At 35.4% G+C, this 20,433-nt stretch overlaps 1 long non-coding RNA gene and 1 other non-coding gene across 7 annotated transcripts; one reads left to right on the top strand and one right to left on the bottom strand.

Annotated features, from left to right (window-relative positions):
* Window positions 1-115: 115 nt before the first annotated feature.
* On the bottom strand, window positions 116-20,413 carry LOC107899494 (uncharacterized). 6 transcript variants are annotated; one of them, XR_005912008.1, is made up of 6 exons: window positions 20,272-20,413; window positions 19,824-19,993; window positions 19,203-19,706; window positions 18,987-19,096; window positions 431-4,214; window positions 120-234 (listed from the first exon to the last, which is right to left on the bottom strand). It is a non-coding gene; the product is annotated as an uncharacterized lncRNA (long non-coding RNA). The 6 variants fall into 6 exon arrangements; XR_001684700.2 differs by lacking the exon at window positions 20,272-20,413 and having other exon boundaries at window positions 116-234; window positions 18,977-19,096; window positions 19,824-19,987; XR_005912006.1 differs by lacking the exon at window positions 20,272-20,413 and having other exon boundaries at window positions 116-234; window positions 19,824-19,987.
* Window positions 3,464-3,570, top strand: LOC121216601 (small nucleolar RNA R71). The gene has a single exon (XR_005912782.1). It is a non-coding gene; the product is annotated as a small nucleolar RNA R71 (small nucleolar RNA).
* Window positions 20,414-20,433: the final 20 nt, after the last annotated feature.

The raw sequence follows: 20,433 nt of genomic DNA, 5'->3' as shown, positions 1-20,433 counted from the left end.
GATCGGTTTTCTCGGTTCAGCTCAACTGGGCCCCTTTTCATAATTAATTAATAATACTTTATTTAACCAAAATTAAATTGGATTAAAATTAAAATTAATTATATTATGAATTAATACACATAATTTGGACCATCTTAGGCTGAAAAATTAATTCGCCTTGATGCTTCAAAATTGCTTCTCGGTTTTGCGCTTCTAGCAGTGTTTGTCGAGCTGTTTTTTGCCCTTTGTGTAAATCTGTCGAAAATAATCAAAATTAATCAAAATTTGATATAAAATTAAGTAAAATTCAACATGTTCATAATTTGAGTTAAATTTAATTATTTTATAATTATTATTTATTTTTCAATAAGAATTTTACCAAAACTGCATGAATTTGAGTTAAAAGGGGCACGAAAAACTGTGTATATTTTCGTGTTTCCAAGTATATTACCCGCAATATTTTATATTTCCTCTACCCCAACATGGCTCCCACAACATAATCACTGGCTTCACACATGAGTTCAAAAGGCAGTGTCCATTTCGGAGCTACTATAATTGGTGCTACTATAAGTTTTTTCTTTAATTCTTCAAAGACTGCCAAACAATGTTCATGAAATTTGAAAGGTCTATTTTGCTCCAACAAAGTGCACAAGGTTTAGATATCTTTTGAAAAATCATTAATGAATCTTCTATAAAAACCTGCATGTCCTAAAAAACTTATAATACCCTTGACACTGGTGGGAGATGGCAATTTTTCTATCACTTCAATTTTTTCTATCCACTTCAATTCCTTTCTGTGATATTCTATGCCCCAAGATAATTCCTTCACGAACCATGAAGTGACATTTCTCCCAATTTAAAACAAGATTGGTTTCTTCACAGCGGCATAGAATCAATTCCAGATTTTTTAGACTATCTTCAAAATCATTCTCGAACATAGAAAAATCATCCATAAAGACTTCAAGAAATTTTTCCACCATGTCAGAGAATATGACCATCATACAATGTTGAAAAGTTGTTGAGGCATTACATAACCTGAACGACATCCGTTTGAATGCAATAGTACCATATGGACATTTGAATGTTGCCTTCGCTTAGTCATTGGGGGATACGATAATCTTATTATATCCCGGATAACCATTTAAAAATTAGTAGAAAGCTTTCCTAGCTAATCTATCCAACATTTGATCAATGAATGATAGGGGAAAATGGTTATTCCTAGTTATCTTGGCAAGCTTGCGGTAATCCATACATACTTTTCATCTCGTGACAGTGCGAGTTGGTATGAGCTCATTGTTGTTTACCACTGTGACACTTTCTTTCTTGGGTACACATTGCACAAGACTCACCCATGAGTTGTCTGAAATCGGGTAAATGATGCTAACGTTAAGCCACTTAATAAATTCTTTCTTGACAACTTCTTTCACGATCGAATTCAATGTTTTTTGCTGTTCAATGGAATTGCTAGTGTAGTCCTCCAAAAAATCTTATGCATGTAGAATGCAAGGCTAATTCCCTTTATATCAGGTAGGGTCCATCCCAATGCCTTCCTAAATCACTGAAGAACTTCTAAAAACCTTACGTCTTTCTCGGGTGTTAGCTCCGTAAAATTTACTACCGATAAAGTGATGTTTTCACCCAAAATGTATACTTCAAATGCCGCGACAAAGGGTTTAACTCTAGTGTAAGAAGTTTCTCTATAGAAGGTTTAGGAGGATTAAAAGGTTGATTTGATAAATCCAAGGGTTCAAACCTCTTCCCTGATCTATCTACTATTTTCTTGGCTTCCATAAATTCACCAAATTCCTCAAAACTTAGTGTACCATTCTGCTCAAGTGAATCTTCGTCATTGTCAGAATTATTGTGGCAATATCTGGTAAACCCATCCATTGTTGTTTCTATCAACCCAATGGCATGGCATTCATCATTAACATCAACACATTTTAAAGTAGTAAACACATTGAAGGTAACCTATTGATCATTTACCCTCATGGTCAGCTCGTATTTCTATACATCAATTAAAGTCCTACTAGTAGCAAGAAAAGGTCTTCCAAGAATAATTGAGACTTCTTGGTCATCTTCACATTCTAAAATAAGGAAATTCGCAGGAAAGATAAATTTATCTACTCTTATTAGGTCATCTTTAATTTTACCTTCCGGATGCATGTAGGATCGGTCAGCCAGTTGCAACATAACCATAGTAGGTCTTGCTTTTCCAATTCCTAGCTTCCTAAAAGTATACATAGGTATTAGATTTATACTCACTCCTAGATCACATAACGCCTTACCAACATAATGATTTCCAATTGAATATGGGATAGTGAAACTCCCTGGGTCCTTCAACTTCGGAGGTAATTTATTTGTCAACATTGCTATGCATGCTTTAGTGAGAGTGACAATCTTAAATTCTCCCAATCTGTGCTTCTTTGACAATGTATCTTTCATAAATTTCACGTATTTAGGCTTTTACTCCAAAGCTTCAACCAGTAGTATGTTGATTTGGAGAAGCTTTAAAACCTCCAAAAATCTTTTGATCTGAATATCCTAGTTAGAATTATGAAATCGCTGAGGAAAAGGTAAAGGTGGTCGTCCTTCTGGTTGCTGATATTGTTTTGTCATGAGATTCTTATTGACAACATGTTCTGGTTTTACAACAGCATTTTGCTGCTTACCCTTTTTAGGTTCAGTATGTTTTTCAGATGACTCTGGGATCTTTACCTAGTTGTTTTTAAAATCATCCTCTTCTGCCATGGCATCTTGAGCATCGTCATCAATCTGAGTTCACTTCTAAGAGTGATGGCCTTGCACTGCTCATCCCCTTGTGATCTTGAATTCTCGGTATCACTTGGCAATGCTCCTTGTGGTCTAGAATTTAAAGCATTTGTTATCTACCCCACTTGATTCTCAGAAGGTCGGAGAGACCCAACCTGAATCTGAATTACAACATCTTTCTTGGCCATATATTCCTTCAGCAAGGCTTCAATAAATGATGATGATGATGAAATCGATGCTTGACCTTGCTGGACATTTTGCCTCGGCATAGGTTGAGTATAACTAGGCAGTGCATTGATGACATTCTGTCTTGTTGTATTGTTAAAATTCCCTACACCTTAATTATTCCAACAAAGGTTTGGGTGTTGCTTCCACCCAAGATTATACATGTTAGAATAAGGGTTATTGTTCCGATTGAAATTACCCATGTAGCACACGGATGTTGGATTTGATGGGAATTCATCAAACACATGATCTTTACGAAAATAAAACACACGATAGTTTAGCATATTTTATCTTCTAGATTGTAGTAGGCCTTTTCATTGTTTTAATCATATACTTAGGCTGTCAACAAAGTGATTGCATCCAACTCCATAGTACCAACAGCTCTCTTGCCCGTCCCAAAAAGGTACCATTGGCAGAAGCATCAACTACCATCCTCATATGTGCATTCAGCCCATTATAGAATATCTCCATTTGAGTCTAGTGTTGAAATCCATGCATCAGAGATTTTTGAATTAAATCTTTAAATCGTTCCTAAGCTTCATATAGTGTTTCATTTTCCAATTACCGAAAAGATGTGATGTCATTTCTAAGCTTGGCATTCATATTTGAGAGATTATACCGTAGCAAAAAACTCTGACAAAGATCATTCCATGAGGCTACTATTCCCGATGGCAAAGTATTTAGCCATGCTCTCGTATGATCTCTTAAATAATATGGAAATAGCTTAAGTCGTAGAGCATCTTCAGGAACACCCTGTTGTCTAAACGAGTCACAAACCTCTAGAAAAAGTCACAAATGCAATCTTGGATCTTTAGTGGAAATAGCTTAAGTCGTAGAGCATCTTGTCTAAATTGTCCTCCTATTTGCAACATTTGAAACATTATCGATTTTAGCTCAAACTGTTGAGCCTGTATTTGTCGTCTGAGTATCCCTGGATTTAGGTCATCCAAAATTGGCACAACATGCTCTCGAATTGGTCTATCTCAACCATCTATCACCCCACGAACATGAAGATTAGCACCCTGACCATTCAAATTATCATTCAGACCAGGTATCACCCTATGAACAGGAGGATTAGCATATTGACCATTTGAATTATCATTGAGGCCAAGATCATTCCTGTTCCTAGCCATTTTTCGCAGTTCTTTTTGCCTTATTCGTAAATTTCTGTCGATCTCTGGGTCAAAAAGATATTCTTTGTTAGCAGAAATACGTCTTCTCATGCACTGATGGCAAACCTGTAGAAATTAAATTAAACTAAGTTAAATAAACTAATGAAATTAAGTAAAATAACCAAACTAAATTACACGAAATTGTTGATTCCCAATAACGACGCCAAAAAATTATCACGTATGAATATGATATGCGAATTGTACAAGTATACACGTTGAATTAAGTGATAAAGTGATAAGTGAGATCGTCTCCACAGGGATCAGATTAGGTATAGAAATGGTCAAGTTACGATAATAATTAATGTTATGGAAAAATTGAGTTAAGTATGCGGTGGTAAATTAAAAAAATAAGGATAAGTGCAAAATGTATACTGACTAATATTGAAAAATGTTAAGGCAAAGCAAGAGTAAAAATACAATGGCAATTATGAGAATAATTACGTGAATAGAACGCGAGCGAATAAATAAATAACTAAGAATGCTATGGCAAAGATACTACGGCAAAGGATAGAAGTTATACAGTGTTGATTGGAAAGTTGAGATTACTTAGACTCTGCCTTTACTTTCAATAATGCCTCAACAAAATCGTCCTTAACCTGCTACTCAGAAGAGACCTAAAGTGACCTGTTTCTTTCGAGAGCAAGATCTCAAGTTACCCGGCCAGTGTCTATAGGCCTTAGCACAATATCCTGCACTATTTTGTCTTCATTATATACAAACACTACTTTATTTAGAGTCTACTATAGGTATCCGGTCGAATACACACTTGTATCATTCAATTTTAGTCCAACTAATCTAACCTTTTCAGAATTAGATTCAGTTTATGGGCATACTGCACACTCATCTATATCTAAAGAATGTACGTATACAATTAGGAAATAAAAGAAATTGAATGAAACAGTAGATTAAATCAAATATATGCTTCAACCATTAAAAAAATAAAATTTTATCATGTAATCCCAACCTTATGATATTTAATTCATAGGTTGGTGATTAAAATTCAAGTTCAAAATAACATCCAACATCATTTTTATCAATTCAATTCAATGGAGAATAGATTAAGAAATAATGGAAGAACTTAAGAAGATGACTGTCGCCAAACCAATCCACAATCCAGTAGTACAGTGTCCTATGGTGGCTGAGAGGGATTGCTTCCAGCTTCTTTTTTCTGTCTCTACTCAACCACTACCCTTTATTGTTGCCTTTGGATTTCCACACCTTTTAGGGTTTCCTCCTTTGGCTTTTTATAAGCATTTTTTCTAGGATAGCTCCAACAGCCCACAATATCCTCTCCCCCCTTTTTTAGGCAGAATTTTTTGGTACAAGTAAAGTTGGGCTAAGACTGGTATGCGTTGAGTGTTGACTCAGTCATCTTTCTAAATTGTTACGACATACAAGTTGGTAAATTGTCCAACCTGTTGTCACGACAAACCTTCACTCTTTTATTTCTTTCACCTCATCCTACACCTACCAAACCACCAAACACAACCCTTCCATACGCAATTAAAAGTATCTAACATGTAAACACAGTCCAAACTCCTAATGTAAATAATAAAAAACTACTAAAATGTCCTAATATGCCACTAAATGTACCTGAGTACAATCAATTAGCTAGGTCTAAATGAATGAAGTATAACTCTTTTAAAGAGTTATTAATCACCACACATAAGAGTAGTTCGAGCAGAAAACACTCTATGGACAAAGGGATTCCATCTTACATTTGTTTCTGAGTACCCGAACCTATAACACCTCTGAATTAGTTACCATTTGATATTTCAATTTCATCAACAAAGATTTTTTTTGCTCCTCCAAACACCTTAACTTGAGTCCTCCATTATTAATCAATTGTCAAACATTCTTCCAACTAATTAAAGATACTTTACGTTGATTATTCAAAAACTCCCAAATAAAATCTCTAGTTATTCTTTCAATCTTTTTACAAATGCTAGTTGGAAGTAGCGAGACTTGCATGAAAAAATTAGGAATAGCTAACAAAACAGACTTAACTAAGGTGACACACTCTGCCATTGAGAGTAATTTAGCCACCCTTTAAGATAACCTCTAACTTTATCCACCAAAAAATGACAAGTGCTTGTAGTTACCCATCCATGAAACAATGGCATCATCAAATAGATGCCCAAGTTGTTGACATTTTTGAAGCCTGTCATAGATACAATTGAATCTTGGACATTCCTACTAGTGTTTGGGGAGAAAAGTATCTAAGTTTTCTAAGCATTTACTTTATGAACAAAGTAGCAAGTAAAATTGCTGAAAATCTCTATCACCTTCATAACTTGAGAAATATCCACAACAAAGAATGTGAAAGGCAATAACCTTCCTTTGAAAGCAGAATAGATCTCCAACTCCCATCAATAGTTGCCTAACATATACTATGAGTCAACCTTTCTTTGCCCAACATAAAAATACATGGAGATAATGAATCTCCTGATGCGGATGCCTTTATTGGAAAACAATATCAATGAAGGAAGGAATAGAAATAGAGACAGAAACAAATTAAAGTTTATTTATTTCCTCTATTATATTAATTTTTATTTTTGTTTCCTTTATAAAATTTAGTCTTGAGATTTTATAAGTTAGGGATATTTATTTTATTTCAATCAGGACTCTTTCTTTTGTCATTAACAGTCTATAAAAGGCTGCCAATATTGAATAAATAAAAAATGAGCAATTTTTTTATAAACGTTATTCTTGGAGGGAGTTTAATCAAGGACAAATCTACCTCTTTGATTAACCATAGGTTGGAGCAAGAATTCTCTCACGTATAAACTTGTGACTAGATCCTACGCCAAGGCTCATAACATCTTAGTATCAAAGCCTTTTATCATGGGTGACGAAGAGACTTTGGCAGCCAAACTAGGTGCTTTCATGGAACAATTGGTTATAAGGCAACAAACATTAGAAGAGCAGATGGTTGAGTTATCTCTTTCAGTCCAAAAGACAACGAAAAGGTATATAAAAAAATAGTGAAGAACAGGGCAACGAAGGCAAAAGGGGAATTTTGACTTGTAACAAGGTGGATCCACAGTGCAACGATACTCTACGATAAAATTTTCTACTTATGATGGTGTTGGAGATCCTTAGGGTGGCTGAAAAGATGCAAGAAATTCTTTGGCAATCAATGGACTAATGAAGAAAAAAAGTAGGCTCAATTGCATTTCATCTCTTACAAGAAGTGCAACAGCGGTTTGATCAAATGGAAGAAAAGGAGGGTGGTCTTGATTGGGGGCGTTTCAAGAAGTGTTATCATGTGAAGTTTGGGCAACCTATGAGTAATAACCCATTCAGGAAACTTTCCTACTTGAAACAAACTGGGATTGTAGAAGAATATCAACGCCAATTTGAATCACTATTGGCCAGAACTACTAATCTTAAACTTCGACAACAAGTAGACCTCTTTACTGCCGGGTGGCAGAAGAACTTAGAATTGTTATTGAGATGCAACAAGCAGGAAACCTTAGAGTTACAATAAATATGGCTCGAGCATTGAAATGTAGACAAAAGGTCTCTTCCAAAATGTCGTCTCAAACCAACCTAAATTGGCCAACTTCCTAAAGCATTGGCAACAATTCAATCATTCCAACGAATAAGAGACTTGCAAAAGGAGGGGGACAAACAAAAACAACAAAATAGGGTCTTCTATACCATTTATTAATAGATTGACACGGGTAGAAATGGCAGAAAAAAGGGCTAAAGGGCTGTGCTATAATTGTGACGAGTCTTATTCCATAGGACACAAATATAAAAGGTTATTTTAGGTAGGAGTGCCAGGTGATGAAGGCGAGCAAGATGAAAATGAGGTAGATAATCTTGAAATTTCTCTACATGCTATCAACGGAACTTGTAATTCATCTACTATGCAACTGAAAGCAAAGGTGTCAAGAATAAAAATGTTAGTTCTTGTTAATTCAGGCAATATGCATAACTTCCTCCATGAAGGTTTGAATCCAAAGTTGGGATTAGAAGTATGGAAAGAAACTAGGTTGCAAGTCTGTGTCGCAAATGGAGAACGAGTGCCTAGCATAGGCATTTGCAAATTAGTATAGTTTGTGGTTGCAAATGACAACTTTCAAACTTATTTTATATCATATTGCTAGAGGGGTTTGATGAGATTTTAGGGGTAAAATGATTGTGTACTCTTAGTATACTTTTATGGGATTTCAACTCCTTGACTATGCAATTTACAGTAAATGGAAATGAGATACTATGGCAAGGGCAACTCCTAGATGAAGTTCCATGACTTAGTCTGATGCAAGGACAAAATTTAACTACCACAGTCTTGGACAAACTATTGGTCGAATTAGAATGGCAACTACATATATGGAAAAGACAACCTTCTGAACCCACCATTGGTGCTTTGAGTTTCTTGTCATGTTCGGACTTACCAATACCCCATCCACATTTCGAGTTAGATGAATGAAATTTTCTGCCCTTATTTGCGTAAGTTTGTTTTAGTCTTATTTGATGACATATTAATATATAATAAAACATGGACTAAACATATGTATCATGTAATACTAGTTTTTGAACTCGTATGGGATAACATGTTCTTAAAGAAATCCAAGTGTTTCTTTGGTGAGTTCCAGGTAACCTATCTTAGTTATGTCATACATGGTGATGGGGTAGAGGCTAGTTGCACTAAAATTAAAGCTATCACTGATTGGCCAACTCCTCGATCTACCATGGCTTTATGGGGCTTTCTTGGGTTGGCAAGATATTATAGAATATTCATTAAGGATTATGGGAAAGTGGCTACACCCTTAACATCTCTTTTAAGGAAAAATGCCTTCAACTAGACTATGGAAGCTGATGTTGCTTTCACTTAATTAAAAACTTCACTTTCAACATCCCTGATCTTGCAATTACCCAACTTTATGAAGGAATTTGGGGTTGAATGTGATGCTTCTAGGAATGGGTTTGGGGCTGTACTACAACAAAAGGGATACCTCATTGCCTGTTTTAGTCGCAATATTGCAAATTGACACCTTAAGTTGGCTGCATACGAGTAATAATTCAGTAGTTTGGAAAAGACAGTAACCTATTGAAGACCCTATCTTCAGCCTTAAGTACCTATTAGACTAGTGATTTGCAGCATCCCCATAACAACATTAGATCAGTAAACTAATGTGGCTTGATTTTTAGTGGAGTATAAAGCGGGTAAGTTGAATAGAGCTACTGATGCTTTATATAGAAGCGATGAGGAATTACCGTATCTCATGACTGTTTCCTTCACTCAAGTTGAAATTCTTGATGCAGTTCGACAAGAAATGAAAGCTTCTCCAAAATTATTACAACTCCAACAATGAATTATACAACGAGAATTGGGGTTAGATTGGGTTGTGCAAGATGGGTTGATTTTCTTCAAATTTACCTCTCCACTTATTTCCACTATTATTTTTGTCATAAATGCTATGGCTCATGAAGGGGGACTGAAAACATTGCCTCGTCTCTATCAAGATTTTTATTGGAAAGGAATGAAGCTTGCAACCTCAGAACTTGTGCAGAATTGTTTAGTGTGCCAACGCCACAAATGATAGAATTTACAGCCCGAGGATATCCTTATCCTCTTCCAATTCCACAACAAGTTTGGGTTGATATCTTTATGGACTTTATGGAGGGTTTATCCAAGGTTAAAAGGAAATTTGTACTTATGGTGGTTGTGGACAGACTATCGAAATACGCTTATTTTTTTATCCTTGGCTCATCCATTTACTACTATATCTGTTGCTACTGTCTTCTTTGTAGAGGTATTCCGACTTCGTGGCTTGCCTGAATCCATAATTTTGGATCGTGATAAGGTTTTCATCAGTTTGTTTTGGAAGGAATTATTTCATCAAAATGGTTTTAAGCTAGCTTTTTCTTCAGCATACTATCCCCAATCTGATGGCCAGATAGAGGTTGTTAATCAAAAAATAAAGATGTACTTGTGATACCTTTCTAGTGATCATCCACGATAGTGGGTTGATTGGGTTCCATGGGTTTAGTATTGCTAAAACACTCTTATTACACCGCCCTAAGTGCCACCCCTTTCCAATTAGTATACGGTAGGGATCCACCATGGCTTCTCTCTTACTTTGTTGGTTCTTCTAGGATTGAAGTTGTGGATAAGACTCTAAAAGATAAGGGTGCACTTCTATAAAATGCTTGGGATAAGCTCTTACGAGCTCAACAATGAATGAAGAACAGTTGTGATTTAGGGCATAGAGAGTTGAATTTTGAAGTCGGGGATTGGGTATGGTTATGGCTTCAGCGGTATCGACAGTTAACGATAACTAAACAGAAGCATCACAAGTTACTCTTGAAGTATTTTGGCCCTTTTAAGGTCTTGAACAAGATAGGAATAGTGGCCTATCAGCTTGAGTTACCTGCATGCAATATGATACATGATATGTTCCATGTTTTTTTGCTCAAAGAATACAGGGGACCTCAACCAGATGCGGTAGGAGGCTCAATCGAGGTTGACGAGAACTGTTAGTGCAGTGGCTAGGTTGTCCTCAAGAAGATGCCACCTGGGATAAGCTCAACTTCGAGAGGAGGAGTATTGATGTGGATGCCTTTATTGGAAAACAATATCAGAGAATGAAGGAATAGAAATGGAGGCGACATCAAATTAGAATTTATTTATTTCCTCTATTATATTAGATTTTTATTTTTGTTTCATTTATAAACTTTAGTTTTGGTAGTCAAGATCTTATAAGTTAGGGATATTTAGTTTATGTCATCAAGACTCCTTCCTTTGTTATGAAAAGTCTATAAAAGCCTGCCAATACTGAAAAAAAAAACAATTATTTTATTCTAAATGTTATTCTTAGAAGCTGTTCAGTCAAGGACGAATCTACCTTTCTGATTATCCATAGCTCAGAGCAAGAATTCTCTCAAGTCTAAACCTATGACTAGATCCTACGCCAAGATTCATAACATCTCCCTGATGTATCCCCTTAGGCGGAGACAATTCATCAGCCAAACAACCATTCCAAAACACTTGCATAGAGCTGGTAGTAACACAATACATAACAATTCCAATCAAGCAGCTAAGAAGCACATCTAAGTAACACAATACATAACAATTCCAATCAAGCGGCTAAGAAGCACATCTTCCATAAAAATCTTTTCTAGAAAATCCCAACGGACCCTATCATAAACTTTTTCCAAATTACCTTGATGGCTATCCAACCCCTTTTACCCTTCTTTAGGCGCATCGAGTGAATCATTTCTTAGGCAACTACTATATTAACTGTTATGGATCTAACTGATACAAAACTAACTTGAGTGGGACGATAAGTTTTGCCATGATGTTTTTCAACCGATTAACAATGATCTTTGTAATTATCTTGTAGAGCATATTACACAGACGATGGCACGAAATTGTGAGAGACGCTTAGGGCCAACAATCTTGGGAATTAGAACAAACAAAGTCGTATTAGGACTAACTGAGAAATTGTTTCCATTAAATGCACCATGGTTGCTAAGATGTTTAAAACTACTATAAGTTTGTCTAATAATAATTGATTTTTTATATATATATATGTTCCAAAGGGGAGTACACGTTTTTTCTAGCCATTGCTCACAATTAAATTTACAGTTTAAGATTACAACATGCCTTATTTTTTGTATTTCCTTTTCCTTTTTACCAAACATGAATTAAGAGCTTAACATTTGTTAACTGCCGACAAACTCTGTCCACTTTCTTTCCAAACAATGGAGACAAGTTAATTTTAATCTAAATTTATCTTCTTTTTTCACCATTACCATTCAAAGGATTAATTCTCGCCTCATTGCTATTTCAAGTGAAAATCAATGTTAAAAAAAAGTTTTAGGAGTTAATGCATCCATTTAATGGAAGAAGGTTTTCCTTTATAACAATTTTTATTTTATGATTAGTACATGCATTAAACTGAAATTTTAAATTTTAAATTTAAATACACTTATGATTATTTTTGGGCTAGATTTTACTTACAATGTTTAAAAATGTTCAAGGAAAAATCCGTGGAAAAAAAAAGAATCAAGAGGAAGCTTAGTGGCGAGAATTAAATAATTTTATTAGAATTTTCGTACTTGTGAAAAACAGTTAGTTTAAATGGTAAAAGAAGATGATAAATAGAGATTAAAAGATGAACTTCTCCATTGTTTTGATGAGATTTTTTCTTTGTTATTTTTGTTTCTCTTTTAATTAATTATTGAGGATATTAAAATGCATGCGTACCTCAGATGCCACATCTTTTCTAGCTCGTGCGAGAACAGCTCAAATTCTGAAGAACTTGCAATTTATTCATGATCTAGAGGAAGAAGATGCCTGACTCTCCTTTTTTTGGGGTTTTGTCAAAAAGGGGAGCAATGCAATAGTAAAGATTTTTAATTTTATGAGTTCGTTTTTTAGGGGAGTTCTGTATTTTGGATTTGATGCTTTTCAACTTTTAGACTTTAATTATAAGTGTTTTGTAACTTGATGTTTTACCAAAATATCAAAATGGGAAATTGTAAAGAAAAATGTTGTCGAGGCAGTTGTAGGGGTCTTTCGGACCACTTCAACAAACACAACTTCCTACCACAACTTAATATGCTTAGTTGACATTTTCTTTTTACTTTTTTTGTAACATCCAAAAATTTAGGACATGTGTCACTATTTAAATAAGTGAATTTCCACGAAAATTTGAAAAGTTGTCAGATAAAGTACTTTTTTTATAGAAGTAAAGTGATTTTGGATATAGGAATTAGTGAAAAGAATTTTAGAAATGAAAACATAAAAAGGACTAAATTGTAAACTTTAAAAACTTTAGGGATTAAAGTGTAATATGACCAAATTGAGAAAAGTTATTAGTGATGACTTGGTACGATAAGTTGGAATATGTATTGGTAGGGTGAAAATCACTTTTGGAACCAAATTAGAAAATTGGAAAGTATAAAGACTAAATTTTAAATTTCTTAATTTTTTCAAGAAAAGAGAACAGATGCAATTTTCACCATATGTGGAGTTATATTAAAGATTATAAGTGAATTATGAGATTTGAGATTAATAAATTCATATTGTTGAGAAAAGAATCATACAAAGAATAAAAAATGAGTAAAATGATAATTTTGCCACAAAAGAGTAAATTGGCCATTTCTCAAATATTTTATGATGGAAATATTACTTGGATATATTAGACTTGAATTGAGACCATTGGGTTAGGGTATATGTAAATTGGGCTTCAATTAGTGATATTAGACTTGAAATTTTATGTGTTCTTGGAGGACATTTGTGTGATTTTTAAAGGAAAGAAAAGAATGGAAATCAACCCCATCAGCCTTTTCTAGCTGCTGGCCAACCAACCTTCTTCCTAAGGAAGTTCTCTTCTTTTTCATCATTTTTTTATGTTTTTCCCTAAAAGATTTTTAAAGAATCTTAACACTTAACCTTAAGTTTTGTTGAAATCAACCTTCTTTCATGTATTTCACCATTATTTCCATCATTTTTGGTTTAGGGTTTATGTGATTTTAGAGAGAGAAGTGAAGCTTCAAAAAGATAATTTGTTAGAAAAAAATGCTTTTATTGGAACTTTGAGGCATATTTTCAATAGGTAAAGATAGAGAGTTGAATCATTAAATTATAGTTTCATATTCTACTCCATAATACCTTTATAACGGTATATCATATGCTCAAAATGGTTGAAAGATGAATGAGAAATTGATGCTCAAAGTAAACAACTTAAAAATATTGTTGAGGAAAAATAAAAGCTTAGATCCCTCATTGGTTAAATACCAAAGAGTTTGATGTGTTAATATATGTGAACCTTTTTGAAAGGTAATTGAATGACTAAGTTTGTAACTTTGCCTTGTGCGTAGGGAAGGGGGTTGCAGGTCCAAACCGGACGGGGTTATGCTACACTCGCACGACATAAGCAACGCAAAATGTTTAGATCGGTCGAGCCCAAATAAGCCTACAAAAATTTTAGCCCAACATGAATTTATTTTCCTCTCTGCTTATATAAGGATACTTATCTTATTAATTTGATTCCAATGAATTTGATTAAATCTTTTAATCAAATTGATTTAATGGCAAATTTTGTGGAATTTTTTTTCCAAAATTTCAACATTCTTCATGCTTAGATAGAACCGAAACTCTGTTGCTCTCAAAAATCTTCCATTTCCTCTTCGTATTTTCAAACATTTCGTTGTTAGAAAAAGGCTTTGTTTGTTCAATTGTTGTAGAGATGTTGCTACTTTGATCACTGTTGTTGTTGTTGTATTCTTGGGGACATTCGACTTGTAGCAGCCCAATTTAGACCCTAGTTAGAACAATAATTTTGGGACCACAAATCTAAAGTCATAAAAATATTTTAATATTATTTTTAGTGTTTATAGCATGTTAATTGAGATGTGTAAAAATTTCGTGATTTAATTTTATCGATTGGATAGTTAATTTGATAACAGGACTTAATTGTGTAAAATGCAACAGTGGCATACTAATAAGTGTTTATTTGCTATGATTAATTAATTATGAAGTCCTTAAGTGTTTATCTGTCCCTTGGTTATTTGAGTGGACGGTTTTGGGTTTAAAATATATGCTTTTTTTATATTAAATTATAAAGGTTAGTTTTGTAAAATTAGCAAAATATGTCAACATAATAAAACATTAAAAAACATGCATTGGTTCATCTTTCTTTCACCGAAACAAGAAAAGAAAAAGCGGGTTTTAAAGCTTTTGAACATTCGACCTTGGTTCAAACATGATTCAAGGTTAGTTTTTGCTCGGTTTTGATAATTTTTATATTTTTGAGATCATTGCTTCGTATACTAGCTAGCCCATGTTAAAATTTTTGAATTTATTGATGTATTTAAGATTTTCAATTGATGATAGCTTGTGGTTTTTGTTGTTTGATGATGAAAAAAATATATAAGTTGTTAAATTGTCAAGTTTAATTAAGATGAAATAAAAAGTCTGCTAAGTTAGCACGTCTGTCTGCTCTCTCTAGCAGTTTTAGGGTTTTCTTGGTTTTTTGGTTCTGATCTTGTTGTGACGGTATCGCTTTATCCAGGTTTTCTTGTTACGTACTCTACTAAGGCTCTGAGTTAGTATGGAGGGAGAACTTGTGGGATTGTCGCTGGAGGAGGAAGACGAAATTCTCCAAATTCAATCTGATGTGGAAACGAATGGAGAAGTGGAAGTTTCGCAATTGGTAGGACGTTTTTAACAGCGAGCATTGTCTATTTTCCAGCAATGAGAAATACAATGGCAAACGTGTGGCATCCACTGAAGGGAGTCCAAATTAGAGATCCGGGGGAGAAAAGGTATTTATTTCAATTTTTTTCACATTATGAATCTCGAAAGGGTTCTAAATGGTTCACCTTGGACTTTTAACAATCATTTATTGATCATCCATAAATTGCAAAGGGGAGAGGATCCTTTAATGATCCCTTTAATACACTCACCTTCATGGGTCCAAATACATGATGTCCCAAACGGTTTTGTATCGGAAAATTTGGCAATTCAAATGGGGAATTCCATAGGGGAGTTTACGGAATATGATGGATCAAATATGGGGATAGAATGTAGAAACTTCATGAGGATTCGTGTCAAAATTGATATAAGGCGTCCATTAAAAAGGAAAAAACAAGTAATGCGCCATGGAAAATGCTCATATGTTCGATGAAGCAAGGATGGTGCTAGGTGTGGAAGCTAAAGAGATGGGGTGGGATTTATCACTTAGAGCGCAATCTCGTCGAGCTCAAACAATGACAAGTGTATGGTTGCGAGAAGAAAGTGAGGGACAAGGGAGAGGAAGTACTGGGGAAAGGCATAATAGGGGGCAAATGACAGCAGTCTAATGGAAAGTAGGGGCAGTAGGGAATTTCTTGATCCAGTTTTGGGAATAAATTTGACGGGGAGGGAATATTACACAGCAAAAGGTAATGGGAACTGGAGTGGTAATTTGGAGAATAGTTCAATGGAACATGATATTGAAGATGAGGTGATTGTTGGGGAGGAGGGCAAAAAGAGATATAGAAGGGAGATGGAAGATGCCTTGGCCAAAGATGAGACTAACGTTTTGGCGTAAAGGAGCAAGAGAATTGTGGAGGTTAGTCATCATTTATCAGCGGCTGCCAAGAGGCAAGCCAACCGATCGCAATGAAAATTTTAAGTTGGAATATCCGTGGATTGGGGAGTCCACAGAGAATTCGAAGACTTCGGTATATGCTGAAGTTGTATAATCCCCATATAGTCTTCTTTATGGAGACAAAAATTAGTAGCAGTCATATGGAAAAAGTTAGAAGTTGTGGGTTTCTTAATGGCATTGATGTTGGTTCAGATGGTTTTAGAGGTGGGCTATGTTTGGCCTGGAGAGCAGGGAAAAATGTTCAGCTTCAAAATTTTTCAAAATGACATATTGATGTGATTATTGATGAAGTTGAAGAAGGGTGCAAATGGATGTTTACCGGTTTTTATGGGTCTCTATATCCATAAGAAAGAGCAAAGGCATGGAATCTATTACGACACTTAGGCACAGCTGGGGAGTTACCATGGATGGTTTGTGGAGATTTTAACGAAATTATGTATAGTTTTGAGAAAAAAGGTCCATTACCAAGAGAGGAAGGACGAATGGAAGTTTTTCGTAAGACATTAGAGGACAGCAGCTTATCTGATTTGGGATTCATTGGAAATTGGTTTACATGGGAAAGAGGGAATCTTCCTAAAAATAATATCCAAGAACAGTTAGATGGGGAGTGGCGAATGAATAATCGTTGCAAAAATTCCCTAAATTTTAGATTCAACACCTTCCGCATACGTTTTCTGATCATTGTCCTTTATTGGTTGATACAAAAATGGAATGTAGAGAAAGAATACAAAAAGATTTCAAGTTTGAAGCATGGTGGGTGCTAGAGGAATCATTCTTAATTGAGGTGAAAAGTATTTGAGAGTATCCTGAGGGCGAGTTCTTGAGCAAGTTAAATAGTATGAAATGGGGATTGGAGCAATGGGCCAGACAAGTTTGAAGATCTAGAGAAGGAAGGAAAAAATCGTTATCCTCAAAATTGGTCACATTATTAGAGGCTGAAAGAGATGAAGTTAATTTAGTCGATCTGATTGATACGAAAATCCAACTGAATTTGGGGATTGAAAAAGACGGGTATTGGGAACAAAGAGCGAGGGTCGACTGGTTGAACCTTGGGGATAAAAATACAACTTTTTTCCACAAACAAGCAGCACAGAAGCAGCAGAGGAATTTGATATGTAAAATGCAGTATGATGACAGGTGGGAAACGGATGATCTTAATGAAATGGAAATGATAGCCAGAACATATTTCCAAAACTTTTTTCGGCTGGGAGAAGAGTTAATTATGAGCATGTTTTATCTGGAGTTTCTCAGTGTATATCAGATGAAGACAATTTAATGCTAAAAGAGAGATATACAAAGGAAGAGATACAGCAGGCTTTATCGGAATTAGGAGCCACAAAGGCACCAGAGGAAGATGGTTTTCCTGCATTATTTTATCAGAAATGTTGGACGATTATTGGTGAAGAGGTAACTAATTTTTGTCTCAATCATTTGAATGGAGGGATAGAGATTGGCCCTATCAATAAAACAAATATTGTTTTAATCCCTATAATTTCAAATCCAGTGGATATGACACAGTTTAGGCCCATTAGTTTGTGTAATGTCATATACAAGTTAATGGCTAAAGCTATTGCGAATCGTATTCGAAAAGTACTAGACAAGTGCATTGATTCTGCACAAAGTGCTTTTGTGCCTGGGAGGTTGATCTCGGATAATGTGTTGTTGGCTTACGAACTACTCCATACGTTAAAACAGAAGAGGGTAGGGAAGAAAGGATTTATGGCAATCAAGCTAGATATGAGTAAGGCGTATGATAGGGTTGAATGGAATTTTGTGAAAGAGATGATGAAAATGGATTCGATGCTGATTGGGTGGCTTCACTATTCAGATGCGTTAATTCAGTTTCTTATTCGGTGGTTCTTAATGGACATATTGGAGAAAGCTTTTCCCCCACTAGAGGACTACGACACGGAGACCCATTGAGTCCATTCCTATTCCTATTCTGTGTAGAAGGTTTATCTAGCCTCATGAAGTTAGAAAGGCAGGAGAACAAAGTAAAAGGAGTTAAAGCAAGCAGAAGGGGGCCACAGGTTTCACATTTACTTTTTGCAGATGATTGTATGTTGTTTGGGAAAGCTACAGAGATGAGCTCAATTTATTTAAAACAGATTCTCCGTCATTATGAAGTTTGTTCAGGTCAGAAAGTGAATTATTCGAAGTCTACGATTTTTTTCAGCAGCAATTCACAGGAGGAAGAAAGACAGACAATTACTCAAATTCTTGGGGTGCGAAGATCAGATGATATGGAGAATTACTTAGGGATACCTAGCTTGGTGGGAAGGAGGAAAAAGGCAGCGTTTCAGATTTTGAAAGACAGATTCAGGCAACGTTTTGAGAACTAGAGCATCAAATATCTTTCATAAGGAGGTAAGGAGATTTTCATCAAAGCAGTTTTACAATCTATACCAACATATGCAATTTCTTGTTTTTTACTCCCTAAATCGTTTTGTAAGGAATTAGAGAGTATTATTGCAAAATTTTGGTGGCCGAAAAAAAAGGGGAAAAAAGGGATACATTGGTGCGCATGGAAGGATATTTGCTTACCAAAAGAATCGGGTGGTTTAGGCTTTAGACATTTAGACAAGTTCAATATAGCACTATTAGCTAAGCAAGGTTGGCGTCTTATTAATTATCCGAGTTCTTTGTTAGCCCGAGTTTTAAAAGCTAAATATTTTCCGAGAACGAACTTCATGAATGCTTCGTTAAGTAACATACCTTCACTTACCTGGAGGTGTATTTGGTCGACAAAAAAACTTTTGATGGATGGATTGTGCTGGAGGGTAGGGGTAGGAGACCATATCTCAATATGGAATGATCGATGGGTGCCGGGAGTGACTGAAGACAGATTACAAAACAACAACAGTGGTGGAAGCATTAGAGTGGTGGCTGACTTAATAAATGAAGAAAGTAGAACATGGAACAGAGATTTGATTATCAGTACCTTTAATAGGGATATTGCAAGGAAGATACTGCAGATCCCGCTTTCAATGACTATTCACGAAGATATCCAAGTACGGAGAGGAGAGGCAACTGGGATTTTTTCAGTAAGAAGCGCCTATAAACTATTACAAGAGTCTACACTGGATCCTAATGATTATTTACAGGCCGATTCTAAAAACTTTTACAAGAAACTATGGAATCTGCATATGCCTTCAAAAATTAAAATTACAGTATGGAAAATAGCGTGGAATTACATTCCTACTTTTTCTAATCTTAAGCTGAAAAGAGTTATGACGGAAGACCCTTGTCCGAGATGCGGTCAGGAAGAAGAAGACAATTTCCACGTCTTCCAAAGGTGCCCTATAGTGAAAGAAATTTGGAGTCAGTTAAATTTCTCCTGGGTACTTAACAATAACCATTTTGATTTATGGAGTTGGCTTTCCTGGATCTTCAGCGTAGGGACGAATGAACAGTGCATGGGATTTTGCTGCGGGTTGTGGGGAATCTGGACAAGTAGGAACAAGCTAATATATGAAGATAAATATAGCACCAGTTGGGATATATCAAAACAAATTAAAAGTTACATTTCCGAATTGGAAGGTATAAAGGAAAGGGTAATCACCTTGGAAGTCAGCGCAAGGCCCAAACAGAGGGTACAAAGGGAAAATAAGTCCATCTTTTTTTATGCGGCTTTTGACTCACAGAACCAGAGATCTACATCGGGTCTTATTGTTAAGAATGAGGAAGGTAGAATCATTGAAGCAAAATCGATCCTTCATGACAATGTTGCGTCTCCGTTTGCAGCGGAAGCACATGCAGGATTTCAAGCAACAAGGTTAGGGATCCAGTTGGGATATCATACTATTGACAATATAGGAGACTCAAGAACAGTGATAACAAAATGTCAAAGTGGAAGTCGAGACAGATCAGAAATATGAGCAATAATCAGTGACATTCAAAGCTTAAAAAAGTTCTTTCAAAAAGTCAGATTCTATTTCATCCCAAGGTCTGAAAATGTGGAGGCGCATAGATTAGCAAAAAGATCACTACATAAAGGAGAGGAGCAGTACCTGGTGGGAAAGACTTCACGATCGATCTGTGATGAATCAGAGCCAAATCGCCTTGGTTATTCAGAGTAGAAGGAAAAGGGATAAGATGATGGGGGTCGGCATTTGGAATGACGATTGAAATGAAAGAGTTAATGCCAGTAGTAAAAGCATTCAGAAAGCAAA

Source organism: Gossypium hirsutum, chromosome D04 (genome assembly GCF_007990345.1).
Source record: "Gossypium hirsutum isolate 1008001.06 chromosome D04, Gossypium_hirsutum_v2.1, whole genome shotgun sequence".
NCBI classification, from domain to species: domain Eukaryota; kingdom Viridiplantae; phylum Streptophyta; class Magnoliopsida; order Malvales; family Malvaceae; genus Gossypium; species Gossypium hirsutum.
Note: the sequence above shows the minus strand (reverse complement) of the source record. Positions and strands in the feature narration are given on the sequence as shown.